Source organism: Micropterus salmoides, unplaced genomic scaffold (genome assembly GCF_014851395.1).
Source record: "Micropterus salmoides isolate LMB-PRFRI ecotype aquatic unplaced genomic scaffold, ASM1485139v1 Ms_hic_scaffold_16, whole genome shotgun sequence".
NCBI lineage: Eukaryota > Metazoa > Chordata > Actinopteri > Centrarchiformes > Centrarchidae > Micropterus > Micropterus salmoides.
In genome coordinates this window covers 28,650,442-28,660,009 of record NW_024040707.1, presented here as the reverse complement: position 1 = coordinate 28,660,009, position 9,568 = coordinate 28,650,442, and positions in this window count along the sequence as shown.

The following is a 9,568-nucleotide window of genomic DNA, read 5'->3' as shown; positions in this document are numbered from 1 at the left end:
GGTGTGCTTTGGGGTGGGGCTGGGGGGAGGGGGGTTACATGAGAAAGTTTTGCAACCTTCAGGGACTGTCAGACATTTCAGAATTTGCTGCACATAGGAAAGGCAAGTGAACAAGTCCTAAAAGTTGACATTTTAAATTTGAAAAACTGTAGGCTACTATCTTTATATCTAATGCAAGTCCAAACTGTCCAAACACTGCTATGTGTGGAATTTCTAGGGACAAATTGTAATGACAACTGATAGACAAGATAAAATATATACATGCCTATCTGCATTATTACAATTTGGTAAATTATGGACCTGCAAATCAACACGTGTCCTTTGTTCCATATGGAATTGATATACACAACAACTGAAGCAAAGTCTAAAAAGAAGTAGTGGAAGAAGTATTCAGATCTTTTACTTAAGTTAAAGTAGCAATTCAACAGTGTAAAAATATGACAAGTGCTGTGAGTTTTTATTATTATGGTTGCATTTATGTATGAGTAGCATTTTGAAGTAGTAACATAGATGGTGAAGGGGGAGCTGATAGTCAGTAACTTTATATATTGTCAGATAGTTTAATTTGCAGCAATGCAACAAATTGTATGTAATGATCATATGTTTTGCGTGTAAAATTTGACAAAAGTGACATACAGTGGAAAATCTCAAGTAAAGTACAAGTACGCCTGTGTTACTTACTTTCCACCACTGATAACAAGTGCTGTACTTTGTCATTGCTTATCTAGGTGAACTGGTGCCGACTTCCATGGTGGCCTGAGATACTGAAATAAGGGAGAGGAAATGGTAATAGATGTAATGAATAAATAGTTACATGAATGTTCGTGGATCCTAGAGAACATGTGTAGTTATAGCCACTTGTTGAAACCACCAATGAATCAGTCGATCGATAGAAAAGTGACTAATTCAACTAACTTACTAATTCACAATTAATTAAATAGTAATTAATAAGGAAAATAATCTTTAAATGCAGCTTTAATTTGCACTATATTGTCTTCCTAACTTTCAAGTACTGACTTGTCAGCCTCCCTCCTTGAAGTAGAGTTTACAGGGGGCACTTGAAGGCACCATAACGCTGGTTACAGTTTGCTTGGCTGACTATCTAGTAGGCTGCAGGACAACAGAATCATTTACATGGAGGTGTTGATTTAGAATTGTTTGCCACGTTGAATGGGCCTGAGGAGCGGAAAGCAGGAGCCGCTTTACTTGACATCCCTTTGTTCTGATCATCCCCACATACAGAGGTAAAATTGTTTTGACAGGCGGAGAGAGATGTATTCATATAAGCATAATAGCAACTCTGAACACCAGAATTCACAGTACAGCTGGCCTACTGATAGCCCATCATAATTTATGGGAAATATCCCAAATATGTTGCACCCTGCCAACCCTGTAGATAGACAGTGGTCAAGTTATGAACAAAAAAAATTTAATCTGGTTTCTCAGTCTCAGGAGGGTATGTGGGAGTGGGAGTGGGAGTAACCAGTATGAATATGGGGAATTAAGAAAAGTCCTTTACCTAGCAACTGGGGCAGAGTGGAATTCACTGTCAAGCTTTATCTGACTTACTTTCATTGTTTGTTGCCCAGTGTTACTATGGCAAAGTGTTGAGCAACGGCTATGGAAACGATAAGGAGGACATATTGCTTTTCAATCCTTCCCCCGACCCTTTATATGACTGAATACAGCACTCTAGCCAGAGGGTTGTACCTGATTCCTAAGAGTTTATTCCCAGTGGTGTTTACCTTTGAGCACCAGCCTTGTCCCCACAATAGATGATTAGACATGGGTCTCTCTCTCAAACACACATGCATTGTCGTTCACACACCTGTGACGCTGACACTGCGGGAAAAGAGGTGGGCTTCTGCTGGCTGAGGCTGTATCCCAGACCCCCTGTACCCTCCCTTCATCCCCCACTCCCGGCCTTCTGGGGGCTCTAGTTTCACAAAAAGCCCCCTTAAACCACAGAAGAACGCCATGGCTCTGAGCTTTTGAACCCCTAAAATCCAAGCACTCACCCGCACACTCTTGTGTACACAACTGTTCTTCACCCATTCACTTGTCACACCTCATGAACAGGGGGTCTACAGAATTACGGGTTCAGGTATTGATGGGGGGGTGGGGGATGGGGTCTAGCGCAGAGGAATGAAAAAAACCCTTGATATCATTCCTTTTTCTATTTTGATATGAAACAATAAGACGTGCCTACGATGTCACATGTGCATTATCATTGCTGGTTAGCCTGTTGAATATGTATTGTTCTTTGTAGTGCAGCACTAAAAGCTAACGCAGGATGTAAACTGAGAACTAAAGTGGATTGGTGAGTGTGGTTGAGGGCTGGGGGTGGGTGGGTAGATTGGGGTTATGTGTGTGTTTTGGGTGGGGGGGGTGCTGGGAGGGCTGCCAAGCACAGGTGTAAGGCAACTACAGCAGCAGTGGTGGATGGGCCATTGTTCCCACATACACAAACATATAGCGCAACAAGTGTGGCCGAGGCAAGCAAATGCGAGAACTGGATATTGGCTCATCTGTTAGTCTGATTAGCTTTATATGCCCCCCACCCCCCAACAACACCTGATCCTGCTGATCCAGCTATGTTCAGAACCTGCAGGAGAAACTAGTTTCATGTGCCTTGTCAGTTTCACTGCTACCTAATTAAAAATCAGGTTCATTGTACATCAGGCTATTTGTTGCAGATGTATTTGTTACATTCAGCATGGACAGTTCACAGTTAAATGAAAGGTAATGATCAATATGAATTTCCATTTCTGCTGCAAACCCTTATCCTTAATAGCCTGAAACCACATATTGCTAATACTTTTCGTCAGTCACTGTAGGAGCTGCACACATGGCAGCTGGATTTTCACAAATCAACATACAAGGCAGACATCTGCAAGTTGTATATATTATGCATACAAATGTGTGTATGTGGTAATGAGCAAATATTGGTGGTAATATGGCCCTGGTGTGTGTATTGAGGTGAGAGGCTGGGAAGCTCGAGGGCATGTGTGACCTACGTGTTGAGTTGTAATGTAAACCAACCATGTGTGGTTGGCTTCAGTGTGGTCATTTGTACATCAAACAGCTAAAGAGGCCAGGCTGAAGAGAAACATTCAGTGACAGCTGATTCTGAGATTAATCTCCCCTACTTTCAAAGTTGAGCTTGCAATACCATTCATAGTCAACCTTTCACATTTTCAGAGCTGTACATATTTTCTCAGTCTGTTCAATACTTTATAGTTTCCATTAAAAATACTATTTAGTGGAACCCACTTCAATTTATCAAACATAGAACATTTTCATATTAGTGTATCTTTTGTTTGTGAAGATTTTTTGTCATCCAAGGTGAGTTTGATTTGCCCTTTTTTTTTATCCACCTTGGATAGTCTCTGCTCAAATATGCATTGTAATGTTCATCATACAGACCATAATTACAAGAAGTCATGAAGAAAACCCTGTTCATGTTAGCCTCCTATGTATAATTTTAATTACGAGATATAAAGAATTTCTGACATCTATGGTTGATGAAAATAGTAAGTGAATTGCTTGTAAAATGGTGGCAAAATAACTGCTAAACTAAATTTTAATTTTAATTGTAAATTAATGCTAATTCAGCCAATTAAGCTAATTAAAAGATGCTCAACATTGTTTTTACAGTGTTATTTTTATCTGGTTTCATTTGTTATTGAACTACTACTACAAATATAATACAATCTAAAATTAAAAATATAAATATAATCTATTCATAATTCACATGGGCCCTCACTATGTCCACATGTATTCAAAATTAATACCTACCCAATTCACAGCAGCATCCCCCTGACTTAGAAGCTTATCTAACCTTAGAATCAAGTCATTACCTAACCTTGCAGAGGTAACTGTCCTTGGAAAGTACAGATGCACCCTGCAGGGGGAAAGGCAGAATATATGCATCGTACCATTCATTCAACTTCTTATCACAACATTATCTCAGCATTCCTATGCCCTGAGCTGGAACATGCTCATATTCTCAGACAACACCTCCCTTTTTATTGGAGACACGGGTCAAACTGGAGTGGCAGATGTTCCTATTTGCTCACCAAAGTAGAATGACCTGTTCCTTCAGGCGCCTCCTTCCTCTTCTTCCATATCAAGTGACTGCTAGCCTAAAGGCCGTTGTTTACGTTTAAAGTACAGAGGAAGGGAGACAGAGCTAAGAAAAAGGTCGAGATTGGATTCCTGGAAGGGCTGAGGAGGAGGGACATCCTCTGGGCTATGACTAGGGGCCCCTGGGCTGCTGAGAGTCTTCATTGAAATCCACCTGTTGATATAGTTCCAGTTGACCCTACTGGGCTTGCTGATATCAGATGGGATGGAAAGAGGGAGGAAATGGAGAGGTGTGTTTTGATGGGGGAGTGTGTGAAAATTAGCTTTTATGTTCAGGTGTTTATACTTGCATGCCTTAATGCTTTTGAGTCTGGGGCTTCTATTCTGTTGGTCAAAATCTGAGGACACAATTACAGCAAAAAAATATATATATAACAAATGAAAGAATTACACTTAATATCAAACAAAACATGACTAAAAGTCTACAGCCATACTAGCAGTTCTGTGACGCTGTACTTGGACTTGCTTTGAGTGAAGTGCTAATGTCAGCATAGTAACACGCTCACAATGAAAATGCCAAAATGCTGATGTTAAGCTGGTATAATGATTACCATGTTCACCATCTTGGTTTAGTGTGTTAGCATGCTAACATTTGCACTAAACACAAAGCACAGCTAAGTATAAAACTCTAGAAGACACTTTATTAGATAGAATGTATTAGACACTATTAAATATGTGGATGGCAGCCGGTATTTTATTTTATGGTTTTGTTTATTTATAGCGCACAAAAGAAGAAAGGAAGAGCAGCAGAATCAACATGTTCTCATTCCAGGGGTCAAATACCAAGACTTTGACAAACTTTTGTATTTGACCCTTTTTAACATGGTTAACATTGTGAAAAGGTTGCTGTTTGGTTAGGTTTAGGCACCAAAACTACTTGGTTAGGTTTAGGAAAAGATCATGATTCGTGTGGAAATAAGTACATTACGTGACATAACTCACGTATGTAATGTATGTTTAAATAAGTGAACTTGTTACGTCACGTGATGTGATGATGGGTTACATTGGAGTTATCCCCCTTGTGTGTCAAATATCGTATTTGACGTCCTGGGATGAGAACAGGCTGGAAGAATAGACATAGCAACAAATGTATTTATTATTATTTATTATTTATTTCTAATGACATTTCGTTCATGTCTTCCTCTTAATGGCGTTCCACAGAGTTCTGTTTTAGGCCCCATTTTAATTTCCCTTAAACAAGCTGCCCCTTTGCCATACATCCATCCTTTTATTTTCAGCCACTTATCCAAGTCCAGGTTGAGGAGGCAGAAGTCTAAGAAAAGCAACCGAGTTATCTTTCTTCCCAGCCATGTCCTCCAGCTCCTCCATTAGGGGTTGCCGGGTCAGATGGGGCATCCCTCCAGGACTTTGTGGTTCTGATCTCCTCCCAGTTTGATGTGTCTGGATGACTAACTCCAGAGGGAGGCATCCAGGAGGCACGTTGATCAGATGCCTAAACCACCTCAAAAACTTTCTATTGACACAAAGGTGTTCTACTTCAAGTTCCCTCCGGATTTCAAAGGATCTTGTCCCACTGTCCCAGACACCCAGCGAAAAAAACAAAATTTGGCTGCTTGTAACCACGATCATTCTTTTAGTCATTACCCAAAGCTCATGGCTATAGGAGAGGGTGGCGTTGTAAATCAACTGGCTCCTTCCATAGTTAGCAGTGAACACTTACGTAGACTTCCAGTGAAAGCCCATCAAACCCCAATGCTTTGACAGTCTGTGTGTGCATACTCAGCTGGATGATAAAGACCTACCAACAGCTTAATGACTAAATCTAAAATAGCTCCTCTCAGTCCAGCTGACTAAGTATAATCTGCAGACGACTCGCCTAAAAAGGTGCCTCAGATGTTAAAGCTGTGGTAGGTAAGTTTAAAGATCAACAGTAGGATAAACACTTGCAGTTTCCGTGCCGATCCTCTCTTCACCCACACTGCCAGTAGCAATTAGCTACAGGTGAGTGATGCTTCACTGTTGATCCTACTTGGTCAGATGCCCAAACTACACAACTTTAAAAAGCAAACAGAGGACTGTCAACTCTGCCAAGATTCTGATATTTAAAACTACTTATTTTTATTCATACAACAGGGGTATTACTTTTGCTGAGTTCACACAAAAATTAAATATCTGAATCGTGCCTGCAGAACTCTAACTCTTTAGCCAAAAGGCTGCTCTCTGGTTATTTAAACAGTTGGCCAGCCATTAATAATACAATAATAATAATAATTAAACCACTGCAGTCTTCAGTTGATGTGTTGAGGATGATTCATGCATCATTTCCTTTCTGTGTGATCACAGATCCCACATTGTGCCTTAATCATAAATCTCTGTCACGGCTGCACTTTATCTCCACAGCTACTAAAAGCTTTAATTCTTCATTTGTAAGGCTAAAGAGACCACAGTAGTGCTAGCGCTTGGATTGTTGGTCACACTCTCTTTAGTATTATATGTCTATAATCTCACAGTTGCAGCTGTCATCACTGCTTGGTCTTGGATATGTGAGAGCCACCACAATAGGCAGTGATGTCATGTCAACAGCACCTGTCCTGGTGGTTGGAGCCCACCTCCCCAAGGTGGTTTGTGGTTCGCTGAGGTAGGCATGTTAGGCTTGTCTAACTCTGACACCAAGTAACGAAGGCCTGCAGTACCAGTGAAAGTGTTGGAACAGCTGTGTGTGTCTCTGTGTGTGTGTGTGTGTGTGTGTGTGTGTGTGTGTGTGTGTGTGTGTGCTCACATGCTGGTCTTGAAGTAGGCTGGATGTTTATTTTATTTCCATTCAATGCTACTTCACACATCTACATTTAAGAAGTTCTGATACATTTCATGATGTAATGGACTGAAAGCGGCCCGCCTTAGCAACAGGGCTGCATAAACCCACCAAACGGCTAGTTAGCAGCTACATTAGACATCCTGGGATTCATTAACCAAGAAAGTTTGTGACTAGGTAGTGAACATAGTGGTGCATCGCACAGCTAAAGAGCCACACATTCCCTATAAATACTGATGACTAGTATAAAGAAATTTTCCAGATTATATAATAATTGGGAAATTGTTCAGTTCTGCTGTTCTGGACTTGAAGTGTTGATGTGTGAAGTGATCAAATTTTACACATGTATGTTTTGATTGAATGCAGCAGTTGTAGAGTTGCAAAACTAGCAGTAGTAGTGGTCGTAGCAGTTGCAGTAGTGGTTGTAATATTATCCACGGAGTTATTTTGTTCTAGTGTGTGTCTATTAAGTGTTGTTTCACTTTCCACCTTTCAAGTACACAAGAGATGAGGGGTGATTGTGGCTCAGGAGAAAGAGCGGGTTTTGCGTTAATTGGAAGGCCGGCGGTTCAATCCCCGGCTCCTCCAGGCTGCATGTCGAAGTGTCCTTGGGCAAGATACTGAAGCCAGAATTGCCCCTGGTGGCTGTTCTGCCAGTGTATGTATGAATATTAGTTTCTGTTTGAGCACTTCAGCTCAGTGTGTGAATGCAGATGTAGTGTAAAAGTGCTTTGAGTAGTCGAAAAGACTAGAAAGGCGCTATACAAATACAGAGCATTTACAATTCCTTTGGTAAACATGAATTACTTGTGATGATTTGCAGTTTTATTTTTGTCACAAAAAATGGTTTAAAAAATTAATTGAGGAATACCAGGAAAAAATATTTGAAAGTAATATTCTAAAGTATCCCCACCTTAATCTTCACTAGCTGCCACACCTGGGTGTGTCAATGAGAAAGACAAAATTGTAACCCCAAAAAAGAAAAAAAGCGTAGCTTGCAAGTCAGGTGATATTGCAGGGTGAGGCATGTATGGGTATGTGTCTAAAATGCCAGCATAAGAGATGGTATCGCTTTATTTCCTTGTTTACAGAGGAACTCAGGTGGTGCCATGCAACTGCTGGCTTTGCCAAAAGATAGAAAACTGCTAGAGTCTTTTAACCCTTTGCCACCATAAACACACCTAAAATGACCCTCCAGATGGCAAACTACTTTATCCACACAAGTTCACTTTCACATGCAGTGCTGTCAGAAGCAGTTGTAGTATTGCAGTGTTTAGACAGCCTGTCTGCAGCTGTTACATCCATAGATTCAAGTGTGGGAATGCAGGATGTGCGCATGCTTGCACGTATGTATGTATGTGTGTGTGTGTGTGTGTGTGTGCGTGTGTGTGTGCGTGCGCACCATATTAGAGAGTCACTGAACACAAGGGATGGTGGTAAAGGTGGTTCAGCGGCGCAATGTATATCACAATGCTGTAACGGCAGCCCATTTCAAAGAAAGTCTGTCAGGACCGCTTCGTAAAGAGCCTGTTCTTGCCTGTTGATCTCTTTCAACAAACACCAGATACCACAGCAAGTCCTTCTCTGCACCTGTGAGGCTGATGAGGTATGCCTGCTAGCATGTGGGCGTGAGATGAGAACAAAAGAGAAAATAAGTTTTGTAATGACTGTGAATTTTTCAGGCGCATATTTTTGTGCCGATCCACCCAGTACAAGTTGAGATATTTTACAGGATGAGTGAAAACTAAACCAAAATCAGGAGAATCTGGGAACCTTGATTATCTACACCAAATGTAATGTTAATCCGTCAAATAGTTGTCAAGATATTTCAAAACCAAAAAGGTGAGCCTCATGGTGGCAGTAGAGAAAATGTCAGAGGATCACCAAAAATAATTGTAATTCATCCTCTGATGACAATCAATATTTGTACAAACGCTGCTAGCATTGCTAAAAACAAATACATTGACATCAGTTAATACTTCCATGTCACAGTCATGGCCTTTACACTTTACAAACTGCCTTCTCTGAAGTCTGCTGCTGAGTTGAGAAAATATGCAAAAATTAACACCCAATAGGTTTCTCAAAGGCTGAAACAAAGTTTGAGATCACTGAAATCACAAAAAAACATATTTCATCACATACCCTTATGGGGTGTAGCCAAGCAGATAGTTTCGGTTTTATCTGCTGATGTTTTGAGATATCCATCTCTGAGATTTCTGCCTCCACCAAAATTCAATGGAGCTAAATGGAATTGCATTTGTATCGATCAAAGCTTTGAAGAGTGACATATGATTAAATCAGCAGCAACATGTCTTTCCAGAAACTGGGTGTACTGGATAATGTATAGCTGATATTTTAGTTTCAAGCTACTTTGAGTGACAAACTATTGCTTACATTAAATGTCTAAAATAGGTTTTAGTCATGAAAGATGTTCTAGGGCCGGCAGAAATTGGTGCATGTCACCAGAATGCAGGAAAGGAATTGGCATCCTGTATGACAAAGAATTGATTTCAAAATCCTGCTGTTATTTTATAAAGCACTAAATGGTTTAGGGCCAAAATACATTTCTGATCTTCTGCTTCATTACGAACCATCCAGACCTCTCAAGTTGTCTGGGGCAGGTCTGCTTTCTGTCCCCAGAGTCAAAAC